We start from the raw sequence: 13,579 nt of genomic DNA on the forward strand, positions 1-13,579 counted from the left end.
TTTTGGGCATGTTTGAATTTACATTAGAGTGGGAGCTGCCATACTGCTCTGGATTTTGTCTCTTTATTTGCTAGATAAACAGTGATAAGATAAATCAGTGGTAAGACTTTTTCATCCAGCTGCTGGTTAAGCAGTAAAATCAAATACCTGATTGATTGCCATGGGTTACTGCCCAGATTCAAATTTGCCTGGTTTAATAAATGACCCCTACTTTGATCAGTTAACCTAAAAGTGGCCATACACAGCCAGATTTAAGCTGCCGATTCAGGCCCTTCAAACAGAGTTGGTAACTTATCTGCCCACATATGGGGCCCTCTGATGGGCCTGCCCGACCAATACCTGGGAAAAAATTGGGAGAGTTAAGTAGGTAGTCCTCGTCCCAACAGCCTGTTTTCCCGTCATTGTGACCAGCATTATATCACCCACCTCAAGGTGGGCATACTGGGAAAAGATCTGCTCATTTAGCTTTGTGTACTCCAAGTCACTTTATTTGATCACCCAGGATTCTTTGATGCTTGGCATGATGCAGGGATACATTGCAAATCACAGTAGTTTCCGCTAGCATGGTTTTATTCAAAATAGATCTTGACAGACTAATCTAATTGCCTTCTATGAGAAGCTGAGCAGGAACTTAGGCTCTGGGGTGGCAGTGGATGTCATCTACCTAGACTTTTCTAAAGGCATTAAATGCAGTTCCATAGCCAAGGATTACTGAATAGAGGAATATTGGCCTGAAAAATAATATTTGTACTTTTATAGAGAACTGAAGGATAGAGTACAAAGAGTAATGATAAACGAAGCATTTTTTAATTGTAGTGGAGTACAATAAGGGGTATGTCTTTTGCTCTTTGCTTTTTAACTTGTTTATTAATGACCGGAAATGGGGCACTGTAAGTACTGTCCCTATTTTTGCAGATGATACTAAATTGTGCAAAACTCTAGATTCCATGCAGGATTCTGCCACTTTGCAGAGGGATTGATTACATTGGAAACCTGGGCAGCAAACTGGAAAATGATATTTAATGTGAATAACATAAATGTGAGCTATACACTAAATAGTAGTGTGTTTGGTGTATCTTTAATTGCGAAGGGGGATTTATGTGGATAACAAGCTGTGTAACTCTAGGCAGTGTCATTCTGTGGCTACAAAAGCAAATAAAGTGCTGTTCTGTATAAAAAAGGGCATTAAAGGAGAAGGAAAGGCTAATAAAGAGTTAATCTCAAGCTGCAGGCTTACCTTCAGTTCTCTCAATAGTGCCCTTAAGTCTCTCCATATTTCACCTGTTCAGATGATCAGAAGCCTCATAGGAAGAAAAACACTGAGCTGTGTAAAGAAAGTTCCCATAATGCCTCACTCCTGCACAGACACCCAGACCAAGTGAACATGCTCAGTTAGTAAGACTCAGCTTCCTGCTGAGGGGGGAGGGAGTTCTTAGCATTCTTGAGGGAGGGGGGAGCAGGAGAGAGCAGGAAGCTGAAAGCTGCATGTCTCTGGCAGAGGAATTACAGACACAACTAATCTTTTTTCAGAGAAGTTAGTGCAGCGTTTCTGTGAGTGCTTATGGCTGTATTTACATAGACCTTTCTGATAAAGCTTACTTAGTCTTTACCTTTCCTTCTCCTTTAAAGGGGACCTGTCACACAGACATAAAAAACTAAATAATAAAAGTCCTTTTCAAATAAAACCCCAAATTATCTGTTATAAATGTATTTAAAAACCCCACCTGTCAATAATATGTTGCCTTTACTGCCTCTATGCCTGAGACCAGGGCCAGAACTAGTGGTAGGCAGATGAGGCACCTGCCTGGGGTGCAGTGGGGGGGGGGGGGGGGCGCTAGGCAGGTACCTCTGCTGCCTTAACTTAGTCCTGGCTGTGTTGCCCCTGTTGCTGATACTTCTTTCCCAGCCCCCGTGTGGTGTCACTGTATGTGTGTGCGTTCGCTCGTGTGCGTGCATGTGGTTGTGGCATGTTCATTTACGTGTATGGGGGGGCGGCAAGTTGGCCACTTAAGTTGGCTGGCCTGGCCTGGCCCACCCCTGCCTGAGCCATAGAGGTGGGGCAGGTAATAACCTGTTAATGCCTATAAGAGGGGCCTGGATGAGTTCTTGAACAAGCATAGTATCCAAGGCTATTGTGATACTAATATCTACAGTTAGTATTGATGCTAGTCTAGTGTATAGACAGGTCGGTATGAGTGTGTGTACAGTATATATGTGCACTGGGGTTTGTTTAGAGGGGTTGAACTTGATGGACTTCTGTCTTATTAAAGGGACAAGTTTGCATCTTTCACCTTGTTTTCCAACTAAGTTAATTATGCCCTAGAAATCCGATAGCTGCCCAAGCTTGAATGCAAAACGCTCATTTGCAGCATCTCTGCTGATTGCTAATTAGCCGTCATTGTATGTGTTTCTCCATATGTGCTGCAAATCTGCAGATACTAAATGGTGAGGCAGAAATCATGCACATGTATTCAAGCAACACCACCACCCAATCATGCCACTTAAATGTTTTAAAAGTATTTGATTCAAATAGAGTCAATGGGAGATGACCCTCATGTAATTTCAAGCAATTTCTAGATAATGGGTTTCCAGATAACAAATCCCATGCCTGTATTTAGTAAGCAATATGCCCCTTACTGTTAAATCTAAGGATAGAGAAAGTGACTGTGGAGTTCTATAGCCAGTATAATCAGCCTGCATTCCCTTACCATCAGTAAATATGTTATTAACGCTATACAAGGTCCTCCAATGCATTAAGTGGCGAGTGTTTGCAGCTCCCTTTTAACTTTCCCTCTATTCTATCTCCAGAAAAAAATATGTGTAGCAAGCTATAGGAAAGTGCACAACAAATAAAAAATATACAGTGCAAAATGTTTGTGTGATAACATCTTTTGAAGTGTGTCTTAATCTCATAGACACAAGTATTTAAAGTGACAACACCAATATAATTAATGCCCAGTGAAACCAATGGGAAAGCTCCTCCACCAGTCACACAGTCAGCCTACTCAACCAGACTAAAACTAAAATCAAGGCCAGGGCCGGTAATGTGGCAATGTAGTAGTGGGTAAATTTGTAATACCTTAAAGTTCAACTCCTGGCCCCCCAATCCTTCCCAGTAAACCCCAGATCAGAATCTGGGCGAAAATCACCCTTTCTCCTTCCCTTTTGCCTTCCCTTTCTTCTTCCCGAATCTCTGCCCCTTCCATTATTTCCTCACCCATATTACGCCACGGACCTCCCCTTTTGTCTCCGGCTGGCCAATAAATGATTTCTTAAAGGATTGCAACTCAATTTACAACCCCAGCGGGGCACTAAGGGGCTGAGTGCAAAACAAAACTTGTGTCTTGAGGCCTAAGGTTGAGCTCCTGTGCCTTCTGCTCCCTGAACGACGCACAAGTTAGGGGCAGATAGGGGATGGGAGGGGAGGATGCCTATGTGCCCCTTCTAATTTGAGCTCCGCCTAATGCAGACTGCTCTTGATTCTTGGTCTCTGCACTCTAAAACAGAGCTCTTTGCGGCTATTTACACAATGCCCCGCGCGTTTGGCACACCGCACACATTTCGCACACTGTGCACTTTGCCGCAGAGTTCTGTAACCATTATAGAACTCCTCATAAACTTCTAATGTCCTTGTACTTTATAAAGGGTGCATTATTCCCTACGCAAGCCTATATTAACTGTACTTTCCCCCTGAAAGCTCTGCAATTATTTTCTTGAAAGGAATGAACCCATATTAATTGACAGAGTCCAAAATCAATATTTTAATTTAGATTTCAATGGCACCTATCCAGCGGGCAGAGGAAGCTGTCACACACGTTTGTCACTGCAACCTTAAATGCCGCAGGGCCAATTTCTGATATATTTAGTAGTTTATAATGTCGGCCTTACCGTGACTAAACCAACATGCATGGCAAAGCATACATTTGTATTAATCTATATAAATCCTAAACATGTTGGTTATTTTGCAGGATATTGAGCAGAGAGGCCAGGATGGCTTTTTCTGCTGAGCCCTATCAGCTGGAAAGCTCCGAGGGGTTAAGATGTTGCTTCTTCCGACATTTGCATTATTCTTTATTGATTCCGTCTTTTCATTTCAACTGTGAGCAGCCTTTTCTAGACAAAAACAATCTTCATAAAATATATTACACCCAATACAAGATTTAGCAGGCAGCTTGACCTTTTTAAAAACTTTCTCTATCATTTACTTTTCTCTTTCTTTTGGTGTGGGTAAGAATGGCGCCTGATAGACTAAATGGGGGTAACTGAAAACAGAACCAAATAGTTGCTATGAATAATATCCCTTCAGTGACATCGCACTTCCAGCCAGGCTACAGTCATTGATCCCTTGGCCGGAGGTGGAATCCTGGGATATGGTTTTCAGATTGTACTGCAGAGAAAGTGAGCCTGCTTAAACGATGAAGTTTAAGCTACAAATAAAATAAAACCAATAAAAACTAGTAAATATTTAACCTGGGTATCTATGAGATGGTGGTAAAAAGTAATACAAGTTATGTAGTTATGTACACTATAATACACTGAAATCAACAGAAAAGTGAGCCTGGTCAAACCTGTGTGCACTGAACTAACTGTCGCACCAACTTCTCTCCATCGGATATAAATTGCAATATTATCTATAGAGTTGTATATTCCTGCCAATCAGTGAGCAAGCCCAACATTGTTCAAGGAGGGGTTGTTCAACTGTTCCTCCCCTGACGCGTTAAATGAATGCGCGCTTGGGGAGGACGTTGGGTGGGGGACCCTGCGGGGAGGTTAGGGGGGCCCCTATGGGGGGATTAGGGGACACGACTGGCGGGGGCACCTGCAGGGCATTCCTGCAATCAGAACTGATACCCCAAGTGAGCAGCTGGACTGCTGGATATTAAATGGCAATCAGATTCTATGGATTAAAAGCCCCTGGTAGGATTTGTCTCGGCACCCTTGGGCCCCCCCCCCCATGCTCCTGAAGGAATCCTGCCATACCAGACATTGTTGCTTGCAGATAAAGGGCACAATGGTTCCTGTGTGTAGAGAGATAAATGTATTTAACCCCTCAGAGCACCTCATACAAGCGGATTGCAGGTTTATTATGGCTACGAGCTAACAAACCTCACACTGTGCCTCTAGCAAAGCCCCAGCGTTATGTGCCGCATTATGGGATGTCACAGAGCCTGCAGCTTGAATCTGAAAAATCCTATTTGCTGTACTGTAAAGTGGAAAAGTGGAAAGTGGAAAAATGAGGATTGGGTCCAGGCAATGGAAACTGGTGTTCACTTTGCGTATTTATGTGCTTCAAGGCACAAACATGAGTTAGAGGCCAATGTAACCCCTCCTTCTCTGTAAACTCACCCGCTGTGCGTAAGAATGAACAGTAATCACAATCATTTTGCTGCCCTCCTCATTTGAGCACAAAGTCTCTGTTAATGCACATGGAAAAAGGTGTGGGCCCACATAAAGTGACTTTACCGATGGCAATGCTGAAAGATATGCATTGCCTTAATGAATGGCTGCTCGAGCGTACCTAACACGCACGGTACCAGAACAGAAACTTTCCAACATCCATTCATTTCAAATGTTCAATTGTCCGGAAGTTATTTGTCAACGTAATTGAAAGCAGCATCTGTCTGCAGGGTCGGAACTAGGGGTAGGCAGAAGAGGCAGCTGCCTAGGGCGCAACGATTGAGGGGCGCCAGCCAGGAGCCTCTCCTGCCTACCCCTAGTGCTACTTTGTCATTGCCTCCGCCGCTTGTCATTAGCGGCGGAGGCAATGAGCGATCTAATCGCTCCGCCCCCCTGCACCTCCTCCTGTGCTTTGGCGCACATGCGCCGTTCGGGGGGGCGGGGAGGTGGGCGGAGTTTGGCGCCCGGCCGGCTTGGCCCGCCCCTGTCTGTCTGTCCCTTTCTGCACTGCTGGTTCTGACTTGTGAAACAGTATCAAAGAAGTCAGCTCTCTTCCAGCCAAGACTCCATTTCCAGGCCCGGATTTGTGGAGAGGCCACAAAGGCCCGGGCCTAGGGCGGCAGAAATGTAGGGGCGGCATGCCGCCCCGCCGCAATGGGATTTTTAAAGTTTTTTTCAATACGGAGTAGTGGGAACTTCTCCCCACTGCTCCGTATGGGGCTTTAAATGTGTGCGCATGCGCATTCACGGGCGCGCAGGGGGGGCGGGGTAGGGAGGCGAGCGGTTGTTCGCTCATTCGCGCATGCACATTGGGGGGGGGGCCTAGGGGCGCGCCGAAAACAAATCCGGCCCTGTCCATTTCCCCAGTGCTTTGCTTGTCATACATTTGCTGTGTTATTAGAACAGAATGAGCAGTGCAGGATTTAGCTAAGGGCAGACAGACAGACAGACACTGCTTTCAGTAGCAAATAGAAATAACTTCAGTATTAGAATGCATATTGGAAAACTACTTACATTTTCTGCTGTTACAGATTTTATTTTTAGGTTTACAAATAGAAACCCTAGAATATATGAATGTTATCAAATACAGGTATGAGATCTGTTATCCAGAATGCTCGGGACCTGGGGTTTTCCAGATAAGGTATCTTTACGTAATTTGGATCTCCATAGCTTAAGTCTGCTAAAAATCATTTAAATATTGAATAAACCCAATAGGGCTGTTCTGCCCCCAATAAGGGGTAATTATATCTTAGTTGGGATCAAGTACAGGTACTGTTTTATTATTACAGAGAAAAGGGAATCATTTAACCATTAAATAAACCCAATAGGGCTGTTCTGCCCCCAATAAGGGGTAATTATAACTTAGTTGGGATCAAGTACAGGTACTGTTTTATTATTACAGAGAAAAGGGAATCATTTAACCATTAAATAAACCCAATAGGGCTGTTCTGCCCCCAATAAGGGGTAATTATATCTTAGTTGGGATCAAGTACAAGGTTCTGTCTATTATTGTAGAAAAAATTAAATCATTTTTTAAAATTAGAATTATTTGCTTATAATGGAGTCTATGGGAGATGGCCTTTCTGGATAACGGGTTTCCGGATAAGGGATCCCATACATATATATGTATCACTGGCAGGTTTTATTTAAGGAGTGAATTTCCAACAATGGACTGGGTTATTGCTAATCAACTGGTGCCTAATTGTTTTAAAGGAGAAGGAAAGGCTAATAAAGAGTTAATCTGAAGCTGCAGGCATACCTTCAGTTCCCTCAATAGTGCCCTTAAGTCTCCCCATATTTCTCCTGTTCAGATGATCAGAAGCCAAACAGGAAGAATAAACGCTGAGCTGTGTAAAGAAAGTTCCCATAATGCCTCACTCCTGCACAGACACCCAGACCAAGTGAACATGCTCAGTTAGTAAGACTATGAGGAAGCTTCCTGCTGATTGGCTCAGATCCACATTCCTAAGGGGGGGGGAGTGAGTTCTTAGCATTCTTGAGGGAGGGGGGAGCAGGAGAGGGGAGAGAGCTGTGTGTCTCTGGCAGAGGAATTACAGACACAACAAATCTTTTGACAGAGAAGTCAGTGCAGCGTTTCTGTGAGTGCTTATGGCTGTATTTACATAGACCTTTCTGATAAAGCTTACTTAGTTTTTACCTTTCCTTCTCCTTTAAAGAAAATGCTGCCTTCTTTTCTGAAGCACTGCTGCACCTATTGACGCAGGGAACCCTGGTACTACTGTCACCTTGTGTATTCTGCCCAGTAGCTCTAAGGGTCCCTCAGCGCCCTGCATCAGTAGGCACAGCACACTGGCGAATAGGGAGCACACGTCAGTCGCACATGGAACAACAGAAATGATACCGCAATTATTGCAGCAAGGCACACAAAGTTGCATCTATTATGGTGAAACAGACGGGCGCAATCTGTGTCAAGAGAATCACACTTTGCTTCTGCAAACGCAATGCATTGTGGGGAAAAAAAACATGGGGATTGTGTTTTAAACTGCACTTTATACACTGCGTCTAGGTAAGCGAATGGGCCCTCACATCAATATGCCCTACAGATGCTTCTTTCCTATGTAGCAAGGTAATAAAATACATCCTTATTCTTTTGAGAAACAGTTTTTCCATTTATTTTTGATCATGCATTTTCCCAAAAAGCTGGCAAATATCAGAGAAAGGAAATATCATTTTTTTTTTCTCTCCACAGCCCAAGGCGTCTCATACGTTTTCTCATTCCTTCATATTGACTTTATTATATTGTTTTTGACTCCTGCACTCCCCAATAAAGTGCTTTAGTACCAGCCCAGAGCTGAAGGATAGTTCTATTGCAATCGAAGAGCCAGTGACGCGGGAAGGTTGTGCCTGAGAGTAATTGAGTATAATTGAGTATAATTGGGGAAAGTAATATTTAGGAGCCCGTCCCAGCGTAGCGCATATAGAGTTCCTAGTCGTGACTTGCTCCCTGTCAGAAATCAGCAACTTTGTCACGCTTTGGCTCAGATATTCGCTCCCTTTATAATAGGGGATGAGTCACGGAGTAATAAGGATCCTCTGCAATATTCTAGGGTTTCCCTCTGCGCATTTCCACCTTGTAGTATGGGGACTGAGGTGGGAGTGTGGGAGAAATAGGGACACATTAGAAATATTTAAATATATGGAAACTGGGACTGTTACTATAAAATGGTATTAATAAAAATAAAAAGGCACAGTAAACCCAATAAGCTCAATAAGCAGGGCTTGTACTGAAAATACTTCTGTTGTTTTATTATTTGTTAAGCTAAACAGGGTGTACAGGGAAATGAAGCTGCTCCATGTTTGTTTCTGAGGAAAGATCGTAATTGTAAAGTGTATGGCCACCATTACAGAGATTAAGTTTAAAGGGATTCTGTCGTGATTTTTATGGTATAGTTTTTATTACTATATTAAACTGTTCTGTATGGACCCATAGGAACTAAGCTCCCTATGGCTTTAGTCCTACATTGTGTTATCTGCTGTTACTGAGCAGAATGTAATGTTGCCACTTTAGTTATGTGTCACTATGCACTTATTGGACCTTAGTTATGATGACTACTTCCTGCACACTGTAATATAGTGATTTGCAGGGTGTGGGCACTTCCTCTTTGGCATTCCTATCCTTCAGAACAGGTTGCACATTGAGCCTGGGTTCTCAACTGGGCCCAGAAGTCTGTGCCCTAGAGGAAGCCAATCCATCTAGTGATTCTAAGTCGGGGATCAGGGACCCCGTGAATGAGGTGTAGTCATTTGCAGGTTAGACTCTATTATAGCACGCTTTAGGAGTGTGACTTAGTTCAGGGCTATTTAGTATGAGCAGCTGTACGCTCCCACATAGGAGACTATAGAGGGTTTAGTACACCCAAGGCTCTGCTGCCTTACTGTAGGGACCGCAGTGTCAGATATAGGATTTAGGCTGTTATTAACCCCTGAACCACCTTCGCTGTAGGGATCCGGTCCAGATAAGGCGGACACCCTTGGGACTACTGGCTATCCCCTATACCTATCTCTGCAGTGGTGCCATACTATTCCTGCTATCTGCAACTGCATTTGACATTTATGTGCTATTCTACCTCAAAGCTGTGAGTATTAACCCTGCATATGCTGTGTACCATCAATAAACCAAGTTCTAGTTCAATGCAAAAGAACCTCTGGCGTCCATAATTACATATATACACGTTGTGGCAGTGGAGAGTTGTAGTTCCACAACACCTCTCAAGTGTAATTCTTCCGTTTTGCGAAGGCCCAGCCTGTGTGTTGGAGTCACGTGTGCCCGTGCTCATACCTACTAGCCGGTACTGGCAAAAACTAGCCAGAATAGGATTACAGTTCACATCGCAAATAATTCACTCTACCATTTAAAATGTTATTCTTGAACCAATAAATGTGTTTTTTTAGCTGTAATATTGGTGTGTAGGCGCCATCTCAGTGCATTGTGCCTGAGTCTGAGCTTTCAGATAGAGCCAGCGCTACACATTAGAACTGCTTCAGCGTAAGTGCAGGAGTCATGACTTGGCTGAGATGGACTTGGATTTTTACTATTGAGTGCTATTCTAATATCTACCACTAGGTGGGAGCATGGGAGCGTTTTTAGCAATTCTGCTGTCATTTATCTTCCCATTGTTGAACTGATTGGCTGCTGGGGGGAAAGGGGGGGGGTTGATAGTTGATATCACTTGCAGCACAGCAGTAAAGTGTGACTGGAGCAGAAGTCACATGGCTGAGGGCACCTGGGAAACTAAAAATATGTGTCAAATTTTAAAATCAAATGTAAAAAAAAATAAAAAATCAGTTTGCTCTTTTGAAAAAAAGATTACAATGCAGGATTCTGCTGGAGAAGCTCTATTAACTGATGGGTTTTGTAAAAAAAAACATGTTTCCCTGTGACAGAATCCCCTAAACTTGCTTTTCCCAAGGTTAATCCTCCCAAATGTTGCCCATTTTATTGCACATTACAGAGATCACCTTGATGAAACGGGAATAATGGGAGCTACAACAAGGAGCTAGACACTGCCCTGGATAGACTGAATAGAGAAAAACTGTATAGAGACAGACTGTATAGAGACACACTGTATAGAGACAGACTGTATAGAGACAGACTGTATAGAGACAGACTGTATAGAGACAGACTGTAAAGAGAAAAACTGTATAGAGACAGACTGTGTATAGAAAGACTGTATAAAGACTGTATAGAGAAAGACTGTATAGAGACAGACTGTATAGAGAAAGACTGTATAGAAAAAGACTGTATAGAGAAAGACTGTATAGAGAAAGACTGTATAGAGACAGACTATATAGAGACAGACTGTGTAGAGAAAGACTGAATAGAGACAGACTGTAAAGAGAAAGACTGTATAGAGACAGACTGTAAAGAGAAAAACTGTATAGAGACAGACTGTGTATAGAAAGACTGTATAAAGACTGTATAGAGAAAGACTGTATAGAGACAGACTGTATAGAGAAAGACTATATAGAAAAAGACTGTATAGAGACAGACTGTGTATAGAAAGACTGTATAAAGATTGTATAGAGACAGACAGTATAGAGATTGTATAGAGACAGACAGTATAGAGAGAGACTGTATAGAGACAGACTGTATAGAGACAGACTATATAGAGACAGACTGTGTATAGAAAGACTGTATAAAGATTGTATAGAGACAGACAGTATAGAGAGAGACTGTATAGAGACAGACTGTATAGAGACAGACTGTATAGAGACAGACTGTATAGAGAAAGACTGTATAGAGACAGACTGTATAGAGACAGACTGTATAGAGACAGACTGTATAGAGAAAGACTGTATAGAGACAGACTATATAGAGACAGACTGTGTATAGAAAGACTGTATAAAGATTGTATAGAGACAGACAGTATAGAGAGAGACTGTATAGAGACAGACTGTATAGAGACAGACTGTATAGAGACAGACTGTATAGAGACAGACTGTATAGAGAAAGACTGTATAGAGACAGACTGTATAGAGACAGACTGTATAGAGACAGACTGTATAGAGAAAGACTGTATAGAGACAGACTGCGTATAGAAAGACTGTATAAAGATTGTATGGAGAAAGACTGTATAGAGACAGACTGTATAGAGAAAGACTGTATAGAGACAGACTGTATAGAGAAAGACTGTATAGAGACAGACTGTGTATAGAAAGACTGTATAAAGATTGTATAGAGACAGACTGTATAGAGAGAGACTGTATAGAGACAGACTGTATAGAGAAAGACTGTATAGAGACAGACTGTAGAGAGAAAGACTGTATAGAGACAGACTGTATAGAGAGAGACTGTATAGAGACTTACTGTATAGAGAAAGACTGTATAGAGACAGACTGTATAGAGACAGACTGTATAGAGAGAGACTGTATAGAGACAGACTGTATAGAGACAGACTGTATAGAGAGAGACTGTATAGAGACAGACTGTATAGAGACAGACTGTATAGAGAGAGACTGTATAGAGACAGACTGTATAGAGAAAGACTGTATAGAGAGAGACTGTATAGAGACAGACTGTATAGAGACAGACTGTATAGAGAGAGACTGTATAGAGACAGACTGTATAGAGAGAGACTGTATAGAGACAGACTGTATAGAGAAAGACTGTATAGAGAGAGACTGTATAGAGACAGACTGTATAGAGAGAGACTGTATAGAGACAGACTGTATAGAGAAAGACTGTATAGAGACAGACTGTATAGAGAGAGACTGTATAGAGACAGACTGTATAGAGACAGACTGTATAGAGAGAGACTGTATAGAGACAGACTGTATAGAGAAAGACTGTATAGAGAAAGACTGTATAGAGACAGACTGTATAGAGAAAGACTGTATAGAGACAGGCTGTATAGAGAAAGACTGTATAGAGACAGACTGTATAGAGACAGACTGTATAGAGACAGACTGTATAGAGAAAGACTGTATAGAGACAGACTGTATAGAGACAGACTGTATAGAGAAAGACTGTATAGAGAAAAACTGTATAGAGACAGACTGTATAGAGACAGACTGTATAGAGACAGACTGTATAGAGACAGACTGTATAGAGACAGACTGTGTAGACTATAACTGTTCTTATCTAAAAATTTGTGCTGTTTAATGATACTGACACTACAAATCTACTTATGTATAATGTAAGAGCACTGAGCAAATATATAAATAGCATGCAAAGATATTATGTTATGATAGATGTAAAAAAAGGGCATCATTTTTGGTGTCAGTAACGCTGCCCTTACTATTGAAATATTAGGCACAGACAGGTAGAACTGGGGCTTGGAAAGAGTAGTAGAGGAACACTTGCCGTTATGTAAAACATATGCCTATGTACTGTACTATGTAATGTACTATGTGAGGGGTGTGGTCAAAAAAAATTCACACTCCATTTCTTTTTGCCCCTCTTTGCATTTTTCAAATGTTGGGAGGTATATATTGGAAATGTTTTATGGGGTGAATCAGGTATTTAGGCTGATATTCCCCTTTAAATAGAAAATATTCCAGCCTTAAAGGTATATAGACTGGGCCTCCAGGTTCTTTAAGAGGCCAGGCCCCCTTGAGGATGTTGTCGCCTATCCTTCATATCTATAAACCTTAAGGAGAAATGCAGCAGCCGAGTGTGGAACAGTGACAGCTAAACATGCCCGCTGGTAATCTTTCCCTTGTCTGCAAATGATACCCTGCCCTCTGCTCGGGCCTTGTACCACCGCCATATGGGCTTTCTTGTCACTGTAGGCATATATCCCATTGCCTAAGGCATAAACAGACAGTAAGGCATGGGCATATATATATAAATAACGTGTCTATGTAAGAATTAATACAGCACTCAAAAACCTTTCAGCGCCAGGCTGGCTTTCAGCGCATTCTTGTGCGGATGGTGTATAATTATAAAGAATGCACAAAGCTTCATTCTCTGCCAGCTGACAGCTTTCTGTGCCTGGTTTGTGGATAAGGCGGAGTAAATTCCAGCTGAATGATAGAATGTTTGTCCCACATTATAGCTGTCATTTACAAAGCCTTGGGAAGCTATAAAGTGCAAAATAATGGGGTGCAAAGCACCTTCCTCGTTGCACCCAGAATACACCCTAAGGCGCAGCTCTTAGCACCGCTAGAATGGAGCCGAGTCCCACTCTGACTGCAGTGCTGCCTATGTTTAGTGATGTGG

The sequence above is a fragment of the Xenopus tropicalis genome, chromosome 6 (assembly GCF_000004195.4).
Source record: "Xenopus tropicalis strain Nigerian chromosome 6, UCB_Xtro_10.0, whole genome shotgun sequence".
Classification (NCBI taxonomy): domain Eukaryota; kingdom Metazoa; phylum Chordata; class Amphibia; order Anura; family Pipidae; genus Xenopus; species Xenopus tropicalis.